At 32.9% G+C, this 19311-nt stretch overlaps 1 protein-coding gene across 5 annotated transcripts in view; it reads left to right on the forward strand.

Annotated features, from left to right (window-relative positions):
- Positions 1 to 19311, forward strand: part of LOC129940117 (protein sprint) — a 534823-nt gene that overhangs the window by 364062 nt on the left and 151450 nt on the right. The window contains exon 1 of one of the 5 annotated variants that reach the window (XM_056048362.1): positions 9719 to 9891. The exons of the other annotated variants lie outside the window; for them this stretch is intronic. The gene's annotated coding sequence lies outside the window, so the exon portion shown is untranslated. Of the gene's footprint in view, positions 1 to 9718; positions 9892 to 19311 lie in introns of those variants that run through there. 5 annotated transcript variants of the gene reach the window in all.

Consider the following 19311-nt stretch of genomic DNA (forward strand, 5'->3'; position numbering starts at 1 on the left):
TAATGGCAGTGGCGGTAGTTGCCTATGCAATAAAAATTTGCTCAACTATTTCTACAGTACTGGATGTAGTATGGGGTCTTGAGATTGTAAAACGCGAAAAAATTAAGACAATTGAATCTAGTTATTGGGTGTTTATATCTATGTAGGTATACAAGTTGTGAATGCTTACATTTGTTTTAGAGGTTCTTTCAGTCTTGGAGAAAAGAAGAATGCCCCACAGACACGGAATCAATTAACTTTATGTCGTGTGATTGTAGATTTCCGTTGCCTTTTGTTGTCGGTTTAAGCGGTGGGTTGTTGTTGCTGCCGGGTAATAAAAAAAGGGGTGAGATGGATATTATGTGCAAATGACACGAAACGACGAATTAGGGGTGAAGAAATACATCAGTAGACACTGTATAATGTGCAAAAGTCTTGAAGTTGACCCAATTATATAGGTTAATGTTTGGAAAAAGCAGACAACACAGTATTTAAGATGAAAGATGACTTCCTTGCTCGAAATTGGAAAACCTAGGTTTTACAGAAATGTTAGTTGTGGACTATAGCGATCCGGCTTAAATTGAACTTCTTGAACAATAAGTTGTATCTAACACATTTCGTTTTCTTTTAAGATTGTAAAGAGCGAAATAACTTGGTTTCTATATGTCTTTAATTGTATCGGGTTTTCCAATGGGGACTTGACAACTTGGAATTTAGGTTGTGAACTCGTTCTTTCACTAATAATCAAACTTTCATTGGTAATTTAAGATTTTGGTCTACAACGATACAAGATTCAAAAATTAAAGCCGAAGAATCATTTAAAGCGACATAAGTTCTCCTATTGGACTCAGGAAAAAATTTGCTAAGGCAGTGATAAATTCATGAATTATTACAACAGTGAAAAGTGGTCTGAAAAGCCGGCGACTTTTTTATTGGGCCATATTTTTTTTGACTATAACGATCGTCATGTTACTGTAATTTTTTTTTTGATTTTTTCTTAATACTAATTGGCAAATATGAAGTTGGACAAAATGAGGATTTAACAAGCCATACAGCAAACGTTACAATCGATTTATTGAGGAGTCGATAACTTTAGTGGCCAGTCGATTGACATTACTATGGTTTCGGTAAGCCATTGGTTTATACCAACAATACGACGACATTACAAGACCTCAGAGCCAACATTAAACACAAAATAGTGGCAATTTCGTCAAAATGTATAGCCGCGTCATCGAAAATTCTGTCCAACGAATCGACCACTGCAAACGAGCCCGAAGTTGCCTTGTGAACGAATTCGATTTCTATTCGTAAAGGTTTTGATCGTACTTCAAGCTCAAATACAGTTTGCGTTGTATAGGGTCCGCCATCTATCGTCTTTTTTTTCAATAAGTGCTTATGTCGTGAATGGTAACACTCAGCTCATGTCTGATTTGACAGATAATTAGTTGTATCCTGCCGCTGAACAAATATCGTTGTGTATACGCTTGAACAACGCTGGAAACAACGCTTAGAGATGATGCCGATTTTACCAAAAAAAAACATCTTTTCAGATGAAGCTTATTTTGATCTTGTCGGGTATTAAATACCGCTTGTTTACAACAGGCAAAAATTTCACATTTGATGCATAGAAAACCCGCACGCATACGTGAAAGTCGATACACCCAAAACGATTCACTGTTTGGTGCATTTTTGAAAATGAGAAAGAATTAGCAGTTACAATTGATGACGATCGTTATCGGGCTATGTTGAACGAATTTTTGTTCACAAAAATTGAAGAGAGGTATTGGCAACATTTGATTTCAACAGAACGGCGCTATGTGCCACAAAGCCGTATTAGGCGGACACTATTTTTAAAAACAAAGTTGTTTAGTCCTTATTGGTAAATCCTTTAATTCCAGACATTCAAATTTCTTTATAACGTTTTGCTATCTGTATTAATATGTAAGCAGCTTATTGCCAGTACAGAAGTAAAGTCCTCTCTCGAGCTTCTAAAATCACCTTCTATAAGATACTCATCATCGAGGTTCTTATTTATGACGCTGAGGCCTGGACAAAAAAGATGAGAGCGTGTTAGGATGCTTCGAGAGAAAAATTCTTCGGGTGGTTTTTGGTCCCGTATGCATAGATGTAAAATGGAGGAGAAGATATAACGACGAACTGTACGGGCTGTGCAGCGACTCTGACCTAGTTTATAGAATTAAAGTCCAACGGCTTAGATGTCTAGGTCATGTAGAGCGAATAGACATCAACGCTCCAGCCCGGAAGGTCTTCGAATCCAATCCCGCGGGACGGCTACGCAGTAGAGGAAGACCGCAACCCAGGTGGCGCACGAAGGTGGGTGAAGGCCTAAGCTAAGTTGTTTTCTAAATTTAAGTACAATTATCGTTTTCTAATAACAGGCTTAAATTTGATATTGTAAAACGATTATTTTTTAAGAGAAATCAGTGAAAAACATAACAGCTCATGCTTTTGTTTTAAATTAACTAAAAACGCCTTTAGACTTTAAATACGGTTCCGTAAATCTAAGAAAAATAGACTAACCTGACTTTTTAACAACACTGCAGACTAAAACTTCAATATTATCAGTTTATTTTTAAGCGACTCACACGGGTTTAATTGTTCCAACAACTCAAATTTGTGCACTAGTTTCACTATTGCTGGAAAAAGTACTTTAGTTTTGCGAACTGAAGCTCCAAACTATTTAACATTTTTAATTAAGCTCCCGTCTTTCTGTCCAGCGCCGTCCCTTATAATTGGATTCGTGGACCTTCTCCGGGCTAAACGTTATAGGGACAGTTATAGCTATGTTCAAGCAAAATGATTTTATTTCCCGAAGATGATCTTCCAAAATTATGATCATCATCATCGGCTCGGCCTTCGGGATCTATTTCTAGTTTCTTTCAACAAGTCTCTCCATTTATCCCGATCACGAGCTTCCTGACACCATCTAGTTGCGCACCCCAAGCTTTCGGGGCTCCTGTTCTACCCCATCTATCTTTAGTAATCATGGGCCACCACGCTTTCGACTACCAATAAAACCTACTACGAAAGACTTCCCTGCATAACTAGGTGTTAAGAACTATGGCCTATTGACTTACAACTCTCAACCATTCCTGTGTGCGAGTACTGTTGTCAGGGATGGAGGGGACCTACAGTTTTAAGCCGAATCCGAACGGCAAATTTGAGAAAGCACTTTTCATGACAAGAATTACTCTTGGAGAATTTTTCAATTCCTCGCAAAGGGCAGTACCCGTGAAAAAACTTTAGGTGGCACAGGTAGGGATCGAACCCAAGACCTCTGCCATGACAGTACAACACACTAACCTTCATGCTACGGGAACTACCGTCGGAGCCTACCGAGTTCAATTTTTGTACCTGCTTCGAGGTAGATTGCTTACAGTTTATGATTGTATCGTCTCCGAAATCGTCCTTCTTCACATAAGAGGCCAACTATTTTCCGAATGCGCCCGAGAGGTCAGAATGCCTTCTACTAATTACCAAGGTCTCGAATCCATACATACTTATGTGAATACTGGCAGAACCATCGTCCTGTACAGCAGCAGCTTAGAAGTTGAGGTAAGGTTTCTGGATTTAAAAAGACCGACTATAGTCTGATCTGTTGGCGTTGGAGCAGGCGCCTTCTTCTCCTACTCCTATAGCTTCTATGGATTATTGACCCAAGGTACTTCACTGCTCTAAAACATTATTGTTGCTGAAAGGAAGTCTACAGTCTACTGAATGGAGTACACTGAATAAAACTCAAACATCTTCCACCTAAAAAATAAATGTCTCAAGCAACACGTATCTAATCTATTCGTCTCGTACTCAAATCAAACCAAAAGCTTTTGAGTGAAATTGAAGAGCTTTTTGTGGAATCTATCTTTATTTTTATTTTTGTCAGTTTATTTGTTTGTTTCAATTTAATTCTTGCTCTCCCTTGTGAATTAATGTGTAACACGACTCTCTGCAAAAAGAAAAAAGAATAAAAAAGAAACCGGCAAAATATAAAAGAAAAAAATAAAAATAAAAACAAACAGAACGGAATTTAAATTCGAATCGTTTGCTTCTTCTGACTTCTGACTCTGCTCTTTAAATTGATATTGAATAAGTACCGTGAATAACAGGCTGCTGAGCTGATGTTTGTTTTTGGCTGGAATTGGAATTTTATATTAGGGCATAACCGGAAGCTTGCTTTAGCTGCATTTGTTATTTTCACTTCACCACCGCCCGCGCCATCGGCATCATCGGCTTCACCATCACCATGACTACCTCAACTTTCATTGGGGCCTAGGTATTTGCATGAATAAATAAATAATGAATATCATATCATATTTGCTTTATGCGCTTTCATAGCCCAACCACACCTTCGTGTCAGGGCCATTTTTCGAATATGGGATTAATAATTTAAATTGGTATCCTGAAGTTTCACAATGACCATCTTGTTAATTCATCAATTATGAGGAAGTCATTGAGTGAGGCACACCCACGGTGCGCGGCGGCGATGGCGATCCAAGACGAATTTATATTTTTAATGAGCTTTAACAAAGATGGAATAGCTTTCCAAAAATAAAAAAGAGTTAAGTTGAACTTATTTTATGTCTCACAAAATATAAAATAATTGTTTGGCTATTCAATGATTAAGTATCTACGTTTACTCATTATTTCTTTGAATTAATTTAAGTGACTAATGTTGACTTGACACTGACCATTTCTATGAATTTGTGATGGATTCGTCAATCAAATCTAAAAAACGTTTACACGTGTTTTCAGAGAAAAACGATAATTTGAAGTAGATTCCCATATTCATTTCCAACTTTAAACTCAATAAGCAAGCCCAAGCAGTCTTGAGTCTATTAATAGAAACTTTTCGAAGTGCATAAAGTTGTTTATAGGTTTTTTTTCGTCATATCAAAATCATGCTCTTGCTCACGTTGTGTAGACGGAGAGTTTTCTCTCTGTATAGCTTTCTGCTTCTTGCTCTTTTCTCACAACTCCACATCAGATACATTATTCAGAGATACAGATACTTTTTTTTTTAATAATACCAGACCCGCAATAAAAAGATGTGCGGTGCGGATGCAGTGAATGTAGATGACGAATGTATCTCATTAAATTGCTGTTAAACTGAGAGCTACCGGAGACAGAGACCGGAGTACCGGACCAGACCGGCTTGTTGTGTTTTTGTTGGAGTTTATTCGTAAAAAAAAGGTATAAATGAATCAAAAACAAACAGAAATGAATGTTACTCTGCAAATGAATTGTGGAAAAAGCTCAGGTGGATAAATTTTGTATGATTCGGTGTTGATGAACCTTGATGGTTGTGAAGTCGAGTGGTTGTTTTGTTGGTATTTTTTATTTGTTTTTTAAATCTCATGAGAGAAGTTTTGAGGAGAGTTAATTTAAAATTCTATAATAATGTCCAGCTAGTGACCAGATGTCGGTCCATTGGGAGCTTTGAAAATAGAAAGTTACGTGAAGTGAACTGCTCCTTTATATTAAGTTGAGCCTTTGATGGTACTGCTCTTTATTTAGTAATGTGTCCTTTCTGGGGGCTAAAAAAGATACACTGCACTTAAGTATATTATTTAAAATAAACTAATTATTAAATGTATCGAGGATAAGTTTAAGTAATCATAATTTTATATAGCAGTTCAGCAGGGTGACCATTTTTAATCAGAATCAAAGAATCGTTTTTGACACTTACAAGTATCAAGTAGTATCTTCGAAATGTATGTGTTAAATATTTATTTCACGCTAAGCCATTTTAAATTCATCCAAAGGTAACTTATGGATTTATCCAAAGAGTTCCCAAATACAAGTTTCTTTTTTAAAATACAAACAAAGAAGAAAATTAAATTTGTTCCATTTACATTAAAGGTTTTATTAGAAAGGACCAATATTCCTATTATTAAATAAAAAACGTCCTTAAGTGGCAACTTCAGATAGCTTCGAATTATCGCATTTTGCTACTTTAGAATACCATTTTTGATGGTTTGAGACTGTATATTACGGATTGTTTGATTAATAATGGACTTATGTATTAATGTAGTACCCGTAGCGTGATGGTTAGTTAGTTGGACTGTCATGCCAGAGGTCTTGGGTTCGGTCCCTGCCTGTGCCATCTATAGTTTCATTCAGGGGTACTCTGCCTCTTGCGAGGAATTGACAAATTCGGCTTTGAACTGTAGGCCCTCTCCATCCCTGACAACATTACACAGAAATAGTTGAGAGTTGTAAGTCACTCGGCCCTAGTTAGTAAAGGACTGTTGCGCCACTTAAAAAATAAATTCAATGTACTTGAATTGCTTCAAGGTTGTTGGTATAACCACGGTCCTTTTTGTATCCCAATAATATCCGAAGATCCTTCGAAGCAAATAATTGACATCGCCAAAAAAGCTTATAACACGATTTGGAATTGTGTGCGCAAAATAACGATCTCACATATACCAGATGGCGTATAATTCTTTTTTTTCATTTTCAGTTAAAAAATAATGTAAGACTCTGTAACACCAGCACTATTGACCGAAACGTTGTTCCCATTCTCAGCTTCCTTTTCGAAGAAAAGCAAACCTCAAAACATTGGTGGATGCATTGGCTTCTTGACAATAACGTTCGGGTTTTACGAGCCTTCAATTGATCAGTCAATTAGTCTTCATAAGTGAATAATCCCATATTTTTTAAAATAAGCCCACAATCAAGAGGATGCCCCTACATAGGGCACATGTTGAGCACTAGGAAAGGTAGAGAGAGTTTGAAAAGAGATTTCGGTGCACATTAGTTTTAAATTCTTGAATATTGCAATGACTAGGAAAGGCAGAGTTTCTTAGGGCATTTCACATTCACAAAGTACGGCTTAAGAACGAATGCTCAATAAATTTAAATGCTCTACGTTCAATGCTGTTTAGAGCGACAGCCCAGAGATGTGAGTTATACTCAAGCTTTAGACGTCTATAAGTCTTGTAGATAAAAGCCAGATCAGAAGAGAGACACATTTCTTGAATAGCCTTATAATAATAATAGAATAACTCAAACATCTCGCGGAATTTTTGATGACATCGCGTATGTGGTATTTCTACAAGAGGTGGTTGATGACACACATACCGAAAATATCGAGATGTTCAGTCTCATTGATGCAAGTTCCATCCATGCATAAAGTGTGGTAAATTTCTCTTTAACGATAAAAGACAGCATTGGGTTTTTGAAATATTAACTTCCATGCGGTTTTTTATTCCCCATTAAACAGTGCTGTTTAGGTCGGGATTGAACTTATCATATTTTTCGTTGGAGTTCCACATCTAGAAGAAGAGGGATTTGAGTCTGGAAACGAATATGAAAAGCTAAGAGTGCTATCGTCAGCGAAGCAATGTATTGGATGAAAAGTTGCAGCCAGGAGATCATTAATAAAAATAAGAAAGAGTGTTGGAGATAGAGCAGAGCCCTGAGCACACCAATATTTATTTTGTGATTTTCAGGTTTGAACCCGTACAATACTACTTATATTGATAGTTCCGAAAGATAATTACTAAGTTAATGAAGGAGGGATTGATTAAAACCGAGAGCACGAAATTTCGTTAAGAGAGCCTGATACCAAACTCTATCAAATGCTTTTTATATATCAAGTGCAATAATCTTACTTTCTCCAAAACGATGTAAAGATTTGTTCTACTGCTCGGTGAGATGCTCCATGAGATCACCAGTAGACCTATTTGCTTCTAAATCTGTACTGTAAATTATTAAAAAGCTTTCGATCTTCGAGATATTCCATGAGCTAATAATAATTAATCAGCGTTTCCATGACCCTGGAAAGAACGGACGTAAGTGCAATTAGTCGATCATTTCGTAGAATTTTCCTCAGGCTGGTACGTGGAATGTTTAGATGTTAAGATCGATATGACAAGTTAATGTTGGTGAATTGCCTCTCACACTCTCGTCTTCAGCATAATCGTTTTTAGCCTGTGCTCACTATAAGACTAAAAAGACCATAAGTGTTGTGGTCTAAGATACGGGGTTTTCAAATAGGAACTTGACAATTTTTGAACAAACTCTTTCATCTATCTGTTATTGTCAATTTATTCAGTTAATTTGTGACGAGGCTCATTTTTGGTTTAATAGGTTCGTCAATAAACAAAATATGCGTTATTGATTTTGTGAAAATCCACATTTGATTCATGAATCACTACTTCATCGACGAAAAAATTACTGATATAGTTTCTTGCCGGCAGCGTTATTTTGACATATTTTGTCTTCTATAATAAAAAATCGTTAAATTACTGTGAATTGTTTATTGAATATTTTGGCCTTTGTTGAAATGGAACTTGGACGACTTGGAACGTGTTATCTCAAGAAATGGGTCAGTCAATTTGTTGCTTAGTTCATGGGATTTAACACCGGTAGAACTTTTTTGGGGCGTAGTCATTTTTGTATGCTAATAAACCGACGAACTTTGAAGAGCTCAGAGTTAACATAAATTTGAAATAGTAAGCATTTGTGTTGTACAAATTTTCCGACAGAAATTTTGGGATACACAAGACTTACTTTGGCCATAAGTTTACACTATTTCGCAACGTTGTTCTAGCGTTATACTACACATTTCGTTCCATGGAGGTATAATACTAACCTTTTGTCAATATTTCGAGCGGGAAACAGCTGTCACTATCAATGTTACCTATGATTTAAAAAAAAACGTAGTACTTGTGGCGTCATGTTTAGTCTTTAGGACTGTCATGCTTGATATCTTGGATTAATTACCTGCTTGAAGCACCTTCATTAACGGGCAATGCCTCCTGTGAAACTTGCTTAGAGCAGGTGCTTCTAAAAACGAAACAGTTTAAGCTAAACAGCACTTACTTTAGAAATAACTTTTCAGTATTTGACCATATTCAAGCGTAACACCACTCATTTTGTTCCGTGAAGGTGTAATACTTAACGTCTGTCAATATGTTGAGTGGAACGGTGCTGCCGTAGCCAAAATTACCCATGATTTAAAAAGAATCTGTTACCCGTGTCGTGATGGTCAATACCTTGGGATCAAATCCTGCCAATGCCACCTAAAGTTTCTGTCACGGATATTGATTCTGATAAGGAATTGACAAATCCTCCAAGAGTAGTTTTTTTACTCAAAAAGAAAGCACTCTGAACAGAAGACTTCAAAAAATGGTGCTTAAAAACCTTTAATCGTGTTTCTTCTTCCATTATAGATGAAATGTTTGACCTTGTCGACTACGACGATGGTAAATGTTACACTTTTATTTAATCTATTTAATTTTTTTGTAGGTGCAGAAACTTTTTGCACAAGTTTTAAAATTAGCACAATAGCTCTCATGTGGATATAAAGTCCTTTTAATTTACAGCAGCAAAACTCTGGAAACAGGTCATTTCCATTTATTAATGCGTAATTGACAAAACCTAATTAGTTTCATAATTAATGTTCTGAACCACAACCTCACAATACCTGATATAGATACTTAAAGGTTTCCCTTACAATTCTCTCCCTTTCGCATAGCCTTTAAGAAAACTTCTTCAATAATTGTGCTTTATCTATCATGCAACTTTTCTATCTAGATACCTTTTAATGGTTCATCTAAATTCATCCGGAGTTCATTGCTGTTGCCGGCCCGGCTGTGGCATGGCAGGCACCATCATCCATGTTCACTTTATCTTCATTCTTCAGTTGAACTTTAGATTCCACAGAGTTTGGTCGTGTTTTTCCCGAGAGGTATTGTGTACGGTTACATGAGATTGCGTTTCCCAATCAAAACGATTTTTTCCTCGTGAATTGCAGAATTGGAATTGTTGAAACTCCCTCTGTCTGTCACAATTTTTGTGTGTGGCTGTGGCGTGTCTTGCATGCATGTGACAGATGGTGCGTATTTTTCGTAACATGTCGCGTTGAATGCAATAAATATTGTTCCGGTTAGTTGCATATAAAATAAAATATTTTAAATTTCTATATTTTTGTATTTTAAAGAATACAAAAAATAGTTATAAATCTTGTGCTCTAGTGTAAGTGTGTGCGTGGTGCTGCGTGCATGTGTGTGTTTTATTTTCTGATGCTGAAGGTGGATGGACCACTTTCGATTGTAATTTTTCATTTAAATTGATGCTGCGGTTTTCATTTTCCTTCATCATCATGTTTACTTGTTTTTCTTGTTTTTCTCTTCAACAAAAAAAAATAAATAAATAGTAAATATTATTACAAAAAAAAACAAAAAATAATTCAGAGACGCCCTGGCGCGGTATGGAGGCGGTATAGTGGCGGGAGTAGCAACTTAATTCACAGTGCCAAGTGCTTTCGCGAAAAAATAAAATAAAATTTGTTAAATACAAAACATAAAAGATACATTAACAGTTCTTTGTGGAAAAATAATAGATACACCTATGCTTTTTGTTCATGTTGTCTGTCGGGCGTTTCGGTCCAAGTGGTTCTGCCTCTATAGCTCTGGCTACTCTTTAAAAAATACTGAGATACAAGATACAAGATATACAACTACTGTTTATGCATTAATAAATACAGTGTGTTTTTTTTTATTCATTGGACTGTCGATGTCGTCGAGTGTGTTGCAGCAATAAAAAGATACTCGCTGTTTGCTATAAAGAGATAGACGAAGCGAACACTGACCTCACAGCACTGAGCCTCACAACAACAACAAAAACAAAATTTCAACAACTATCTGAATCTGACTTTTGCCAATAATAATTTTATCTTCGTCTCTTGTTCGGTGTATCTTTTCTACATCTCGTTGTGATGTGGATGAAATGGACATAACGTATATTTTATCTTTTCTTTTTATTTCTTTATTAATTTAATGCATGTTAAAAAAAAAGAAGTTTTTTAATGAAACAAAAATCACACTGTGTTCAATGCGAAAGCGAAAATATCATTTTTAATTGGATACACCACACGTCTTTATGAAATATAGCAAAAGTTTTATATATACTCGTGTAGATATGCAGCTTCATATTGAAAGATACAAACAAAAATAATAATAATTAACTTTCAGATACATATTCGTACATAACCCTCTTCGAATTGTGTGGTTTTAATTCTCCATCAGTAGAAAAATGGTATGTTTATTGATGATTTAATCTGTGTACTGTGTGGTTTTTAAGACGTATTCTCTGATAACTTACCTTATATCGAATATCGTGAAAAATAACTTTTGGATGGGTATACAAAAAGATTTGGTATTGTTTTGGTCAATATTTAGAACTCAAATGGATAGATAAATTGATTTTCTAGCTATAAATAATGTTTTGTTTATTAACTTAAGGTTAATTAAGAATTTATTTTATTTTTTTGTTTACTCTGTAAAACACTTCAAAATATGTAGATACATAATGTTTAGTTCATAAAATGTTTACAGTCTTTTCAGTAGGTTACTTAGCTAAAAACATGGTTTTTCTAATGTTCAAAGATTTAGGCATTATACTTAAAGTTAAAATTTACAAACTGTCTAATCAATTAAATTTTAGTAATTTTATAAATATATGTGTATGACTTCCAAATTTTAAAAATTAATTAAAATTAATTGGTCCATTCTCCAGATTAAGGTTTATTTGATTTGTTTTTGTTTTAACGTCACTTTTTCACTGTTTAGACTTGTTCCGGTTTTAATAAAAAGAAAAAGAGGCAGGCATGCGACCCACACTGAAAACTTCCCATCCCGTCAGTCGATTTATCTTGGTTAAAAGTTGTAGGTCTTCGTGTTGGGTTAAAAAAGTTGTCAGTTGAATTATTCTTAATAATTTTAAAACTACCAACATTATTTTTCATATCAAGAAATAGTTTAGTTTGAAAATCTAGTTTTGTTAAATAGATTTTCAGTCGAAAAAACATTTTTGCCAATTTTATTAGCATTTCTTAAATTTTTATGAATTGCATGAATGAAATTAATTTGAGAGATATCAAGATCGAAAAAAAATTGTACTAAATTTGCTTACTATTTTTTGTAGATTTTATTTTTTTGTGAAAAAAACAAACTGTTGGGTTTTTATAAAAAAAAATAACTACTGAATATCAAAAACAATATTTTGTGTGAAATATAGAAAGTTTGAAGACAATATTTTGAGTTTTTGAAAAGCTATTTCAGTCGAAAGTAAATGTTTACCAAGTTTTAGTATGAGGTTTTTCTTTTTTGGTTAAAAAAAACTGTTAATTCAAAAATTTTGTTGACAGCAATATTTTTTAATAGATGAAAGTAGTTGAAAGCCAATAACTCAAAGTTTTGAAAAGATATCTGAGTCAAAAATCAAATTTTACCATTTTTTATTAAATATTTTGTTTAGGTTTTTATTTTTTGTAAAAAAAAAATCAATTAGATTTTTCTCAAAATTGTTCAGAATTTTGAAAACAATATGTCTTATTAGTTAAAATTAATAAGAAGGTATATTATCAAATTTTTGAAAAGATATTTGAGTCGGAAATCAATTTTTACCAACTTTGAATAATTTTGTTTTAGGTTTTTAGTTTTTTGTAAAAAACTGTTAAATCGATATAAATTTGACAGACTGTTGACAGCAAAATTTTATAAAAGATAAAAGTAGTTTGAGGCCAATATTCCAAAGTTTTAAAAAGATATTTGAGTCGGAAATCAATTTTTCCAATTTTGAGTAATGTTTTTTTTAAGGTTTTTAGTTTTTTTGTAAAAAACCATTAATTTGATTTTTTCAAAATTTGCCTGACTGTTAACAACAATAATTTGTAAAGGATAAAAATAGTTTAAAGCCAATATCTCAAAGTTTTGAAAAGATATTTTAGTCGAAAATCAATTTATAAAAACTTTTATTAATTTTTCTGTTTAGGTTTTTATTAATAAAAAAAAACGTCAGTTCGATTTTTCTTAAAATTTGTCCAAATATTAAAAACAATATTTGTTACAAGATAAAATTGGTTAAAAGCCATAATCTCAAAATTTTGGAATCTTTTGTTAAATTTTCTCTAAAGTTTTTATTTTTTGTAAAAAATCTGTCAATTCGATTTTTTTAAAAATTTGCTGGAATGTTGAAAACAATATTTCCTATAAGATAAAATTACTTTTCTCGATTTTTAAAACTCCCGTTAATTGATTTTTTTCCAAAAAATATTTTTGTTTGGTATCACTTTACAATATATTAAAAATTTAACTCAAATCTCTAGCGTTTTTGTTTCATAAGATATTTAGTGGTAGTCTGGCTTATTATCTGTATAACAACATTTATTTGAAGTCGATATCTCTTCTTATTCTTGAGATATGGACAACGAAAAAAACGTCGCGAACGTACGGACGTACATACGAACGTACGTACACACGCTCACACAAACATCTCTCTAAAAATCTTTAATTTCGAATCTAGGGACCTTGAAACGTCGAGAAATTTCAAAATTTTCAATTTGACAAATCGGACCCATTATAATAACTTCCTATGGGAAGTTAAAAATTATTATTCGAAATCCTTATTGCAGTTGCAAAATTCTTTATTTGAATTGATCTTTGATAGCTTCCTTCTGCTAGGAATCGGAGGATTGCGGCAAGTTTTTGAATTGAAGGAATTGATTAAGGGATTATAAAAGCTTCTATTTCCATTAGAACATATAAGAAAGGTTAAAAGAGGGAATCAAGAATTTACTTTATTTATCAGAAATAATCTTTGATTTGTCTCCTTTTCACTTTAAATTGACAATAATATTGCATCGATCTTCAAGATAGCAAAAATTTTACTTCAGAAACAAAATAAAATTGGATTATTCTTCAGTTCTGACTGTTCGAAGCATTTTCGAAGTTTTGGAAATGGATCGACTTGAAGAACATGCAATTTCATTTCACGTGAAATTGAAAAGTGATTTGAATTCACTCGGAACAAGGGCGTATGTCCAAGAACTAGGCTTTATTGAAAATAAAATGGCTTTCCATTTTGTTTTAAAAATGATTTCGGGCAAGTGCATAGATCGAATAAAGTCAAGAGGCCTATTTCGACTACTTTTTGTTGTTTTTGGGGCCGTATGTCACCAGTAATCGCTCGTCCCGGGATTATGTGAGTATAGATTGCACATAACTCTGCAAAAATACCATCGTCCTAATTAACATTCTCAAAGTCGAAAGTTGCGAAAAAGTCTTTAATCATGACTCTATAGCGTTTATCATTGAAGAAATATGGACCCTGTATTCATAAAGCACACAAAACATTGAATTTTTGAAGATGTAAAGGCATCTTAACAATGGCTTAGGCAGATTATGATCACTCCAAATACGTCAATTTTGCTTTATAACGTGTTCCCATTCAACCGAAAATGAGCTTCATCGCTCCATCATCTTGTGAAAAACGCGACCGGAAGCCAACACCGAAAATGCGAGGCACTTAATGGTCGTAAGTCTATTTATTATAGTATAGAAAACCAAAATAAGCATAATTCGAGTTACAGCTGTCAAAAAAACCTACTCCAAAAAAAGTATTGCCACATTGAAAACCGCACTTCTAAAAGAACTCATCTTCCAAGCCTCTAGCAAATACAAATCGACTTTAAGCGACGAAACCTAATCGAAAAATAGGATATTTTCACTTCTTTAATTTGAAAAAATTCAAATTATTTAAAAATTGGGAAGATTTATAATAAAAAGTCATTAAATGCAAGACCAAAAACTATATTTTGAAGTTGATAACCTGCTTTAATGCTTTAGTTTTCCGACTTTCCTTGTTTTCCTAGTCATAAAAAATATAAAAATAGATCGACATATGAAATACTTACATCGTTGATTCTAGTAATCTCATTTTTACTGATTTCTTTTTCTTTCAAGGACAATCAAACCACAAGTCAATAGCATAAAATCATTTTTTTTAAATCCCCATCATATCAGTGAATATACCAACTCTGAACTACCTTCATTTTTATACCCCCACATATTTATATATATTTTTCCTTTATAAGCAAACTAACAAGTTCCATCAAACCTCAACATCAAGTCGATTTTAGTTATACCTATATACATTTTTTCATATCTATATATGTATCATATATCTACAAAAAAAGAATGCAATGGAAACACAAACGCCTTTGCAATCTTTTAATGCTCTCGTTTAAAAACCCGTCTAAACAAATTGACCACGACCAGCACGATCCGATCATCTCCTGCCTACTCAATTTAATGAATTTCCATAGATTTTCTTTATGGTAGGTAGGTAATAGGTATCCCTTTATATTATAACTTGCAACATAGGTTAAAATACCTATAACTTTCTTAGGGTAAGTTAGTGGTTTGGTACAAAAAAAAGAATAGAGTTCAATTTTTAAAAGGCTTACATTTTTCGAAGGTTTTAATAACCAATTATATTCATACTGTCTCATTTTCATTCATTTTCACTATTTCCATTTTTTGGCAATAGCCTATCTGGTGATACTTTATATTTTTCAAGCCTATTGGTAACATTTTAGAAATCAAAATCTTCATTTTACTGATAGACCAAGATCATGCGACTTCTTCAACTTTATGCATTTAATTTTGATGTGGAGGCGGTGCCTTAAACCCGTTTGATTTTTCTCTTCTCCCATAAACATTCACTCACGTTTAAATCTATCTAAATTATTGTGTGTATTACTTTTCTATTTTTAATTTTAGATAAAGCTTAGCATAGATACCTAATGTCTATCGTATCTACACATTGTACCTACAACATACCTACCTACGTTTTTCAAAACAAGATACAAATTTTGTTGTTACTTCATAAAAATACGAGTACACCTACGGATCGCATTTTGATAGATATGAAATTAAATTCTAACTCGTTTTTAATCAAATCGTGTCTTAGTTTTTTTTTTAAGATTTGGAGTAAAAAGTCAGAGACAGAAAATATCAATGTAATCACTCATGTTTTGAAAGTTTGTATTTTTGTCATTGGTATTGCTTTCGTTAAAAAAAAACCTATCTACCTACAGATAAAATGAAAAATGATAGAAGTGCATAATTATCACATTTATAACAAGGTATTAGGTCTTGTTAGTTATGGTTGACTTTATTAAACTTAACACCAATTTTGTTCATTAATTGATAAGAAAAGTATTCGGTATTGGTAATGTTGGAGTTATGGATTTATGATTAGTTATCGAAGTTGGTGATAAACAAACCTTTCACTTGGTAAAATTCATTCAGCTTAAATTTGAGTTAAACCTGGAAAATATTTCACACAAAATTTGAAAACGTATAACCAGGTTTTACACAAACTAAATCTCACTTCGAATTAGGAAAAAGATTTAAAGAAACTTAGCATTTCAAACTCGGAAAGTATTTACTAGCCGGGTCATTTATTGATTTCTTCTTCTGATCTCTTCGTTATATGTGAATTTGTTGATAAACGGTTTCAATCTTTTTATCTACCCAATATTCCAAATAAACCTTTTGGTGTCCAACTTAATTCTAATAGCTTCTTGAATATTGGTAATTTAGAGTGTTCAACTTAAGAGGTTGAAACTGCCTTGTAAAAGATTGAAGTTGAAACACGAGTTGATATAGACGTGATCGTTCTTATTGTTTTACTGAACTTTTAAATGGTGAGTTTTTAAATAAATGGAATAGTTCTGTTAGTTTTTCAATTTATAAATTAGGAAGTTAAGAGGATGTTCTAGCTCTTGCCTAATATGTAAAATTAGTACTTCCAAAAATGTCTAAAAAAACTTACTTATACCAAAGGTTAATTCTGAAAAATATTAGCTCAAAATTTTAAACGGTTCAGAAATTTAATAAGCTTAAAAGATGATATACCCAATTTTAAACTATTTTTACATTTTACTATTTTTTAACAATTTGCACGAAATGGCTACTTTCACTTTTAGCAATTTGCTTAATCCATATGACATCTGATCAACTATTGTAAGAGGGCTCATTCATGGTTATTTCAATTAATAGGTCCATTTAAGCGTATTTGCTTTGTTTGTTTTCACGAACTGTCACTTTTATGACATGTTTGGATACTCGTTTATTAATAAAAGGCAATTAGAATTTTTTTAAAATGTTTAAAAATTTAAAATTTTGGACTCCCTTAGTAAATCGAGAACATTAAAAGCAGATTGTTAAATCCTTAACAGTAGTTTGTTAGAAATTGTGTGCCACTATTTACCCCTGTCAACATTTATTTGTCTATGGACGATCTACCTTAAAATTTGTTCAAACATTGTGTTTCAGATGAATTGGAGATATCAATTTAATATTGTTTATAAAGATTTCTCCAAAACTTTGCACCAAGTTAATAATTGTATCTCTGCAGCGATTAATGTTACCTCTGGTGTGCCACAAGGCAGTTATTTTGGTCCTCTGTCTTTTATTGCTTTATTACATTGCTGATGCATTTTAAAATCCATATTTGCCTTTTGTACGGGATGATTTGAAGTTCTGAAAGGTTATCAAACTGGTATACGAAAAAATCCTCACACCTTATAATTGCAAAATGTCAAAGTTTAACGTTTTTTCGAAATCGTTCATCAATTAATTTCGCCTATAAAATAAAAACACGTATAATTTTTGATCAAAACCCAAACTTCGTATCCTGGGTTTTATCTTGCGCATCTGTCAGGAATTTAATGGCCCTCATACTTTGAAATATTTGTTCTTATCTTTTGTAAGATCGACCTTAAAGTATTGTAATAATATGTGGAACCGTTTGTATGAAGTTCATTTAAATAGAATTAAAAAAATCCAAAAACGTTTATAAGCGTTTTAGTTAAAAGGCTTTACTGCCTTCTTATGGTATAAGCCGCAAATGATTTGGAATCTTACCTCTTATCATTCGATCCCTGCCTGTGTAATCTAAGGTTTTTTTTCACGGGTACTGCATCTTGCAAAGAATTGACAAATTCTCCAAGACTAATTCTTGTCAAAAGAAGTGCTTTCTCAAATTAGCCGTTCGGATCCGGCTTAAAACTGTTGGTCCCCTCCATCCCTGACAACAGTACTCGCACACAGAAATGGTTGAGAGTTGTAAGTCATTAGGCCCTAGTTCTTAACGGACTGTTGCGTTACCCAATTTATTTTGTACCTCTTATAATTAGAAGTTTTATCATCTGAAGTTCTGCTCATTCATGACGTATTGACAATTCATATTGACTGCTCTGATATTTTGGCATTAAATTTACTTCAATGTTTCAGCAAGAATGCTTAAAAACCGACCGTTTTTAAATGTTCTATTTCAAAGAACAAGTTATGCTGCTAATGAAACATTGTCCAGGTGTTTAAAAGAAGCCAATACCGTTAAAAATATGGTTGACCTTAGTCTGAAATAACTTGTTGTTAATTTTAAATACACAATATTAATTGAGGAATTAGTTTTTCGCAATTTTTAATAGTCGCTTTATGCTTCAAAAATGTTGGGAATTCAGTAAGTCCCCTTGTCATTGGGAACCTTAACCGAAATGAGCACTTAATCAACGTTCTTACAAAGAAAAAAATTGTGTTTGCCTACCTAAAAGCTTTTCCCTTTTGAGGACAAAAATACACAACTCTGCATTAATCGAACAACTTTGAAAATAGCGAAAGCGAGGTCAAATTTCGGTCTAAGAACAAAAAATTTGTCGAATTAGTTGACCATTTTTTGGTTGATATCAAAAATGTAGGTTGAAGAATTTTTCTTTTTTCCAAATTGTTAACGGAAATGCAGTTAAATTCCAGAACAATACATCCAACCAACCTTTTTTTGGGTCAAAATAATTTATCTTTACCATTTTCCCATAAGCCCATTGTCAGTTCTTGTTTCGTTTTGTATCTTTTTTCTTTTTCTTCTTTTTTTAACATATTCAAATCACCTTTAATACGAATTTTTATTCGATTAATTATTATTATTGCTTATAACTATTTTCACCTTAAAGTGTTGGCTTGGCCTATTTGAATGTTTTCATTTTCAATTTACCATAATTGAATGCATATATATAGGAACCAAATGGTTTATAGAATAATGCAGCAGACCCACGAGAAAACTGGAGAATTTACGCAACTCAAAAGTTTTGTTAGTATATTAAAGACCTTAAATGGCTGCATTCATACAATTTTAATATAGTGTTGTTGTATATGAAAAGAAAAACAAATTTGACGGTTTTACTTTATAAAGGGTGTTTCTTAAAAAGGTTGATAAGATATTTCGAAGTATTCCAGTTAAATTTTGCGTAGAAAGAAAACCTAGACATTTCTGGGTAAATGAATGTCTATATTTCTAAAAGTTCTGAATTCGAGTATTTATGAATATTTTATTTATTATTTTGATGCTAGCATTTGCTGATAGGGAAAGTAAAGATGTATTAATCCATTTCATCGACCCTTTACTATGCTTTTACGATATAATCGACATTTTTGAAAAAAAAGAGTTTTTTCTTTTAAT

Source organism: Eupeodes corollae, chromosome 1 (assembly GCF_945859685.1).
Source record: "Eupeodes corollae chromosome 1, idEupCoro1.1, whole genome shotgun sequence".
NCBI classification, from domain to species: Eukaryota; Metazoa; Arthropoda; class Insecta; order Diptera; family Syrphidae; genus Eupeodes; species Eupeodes corollae.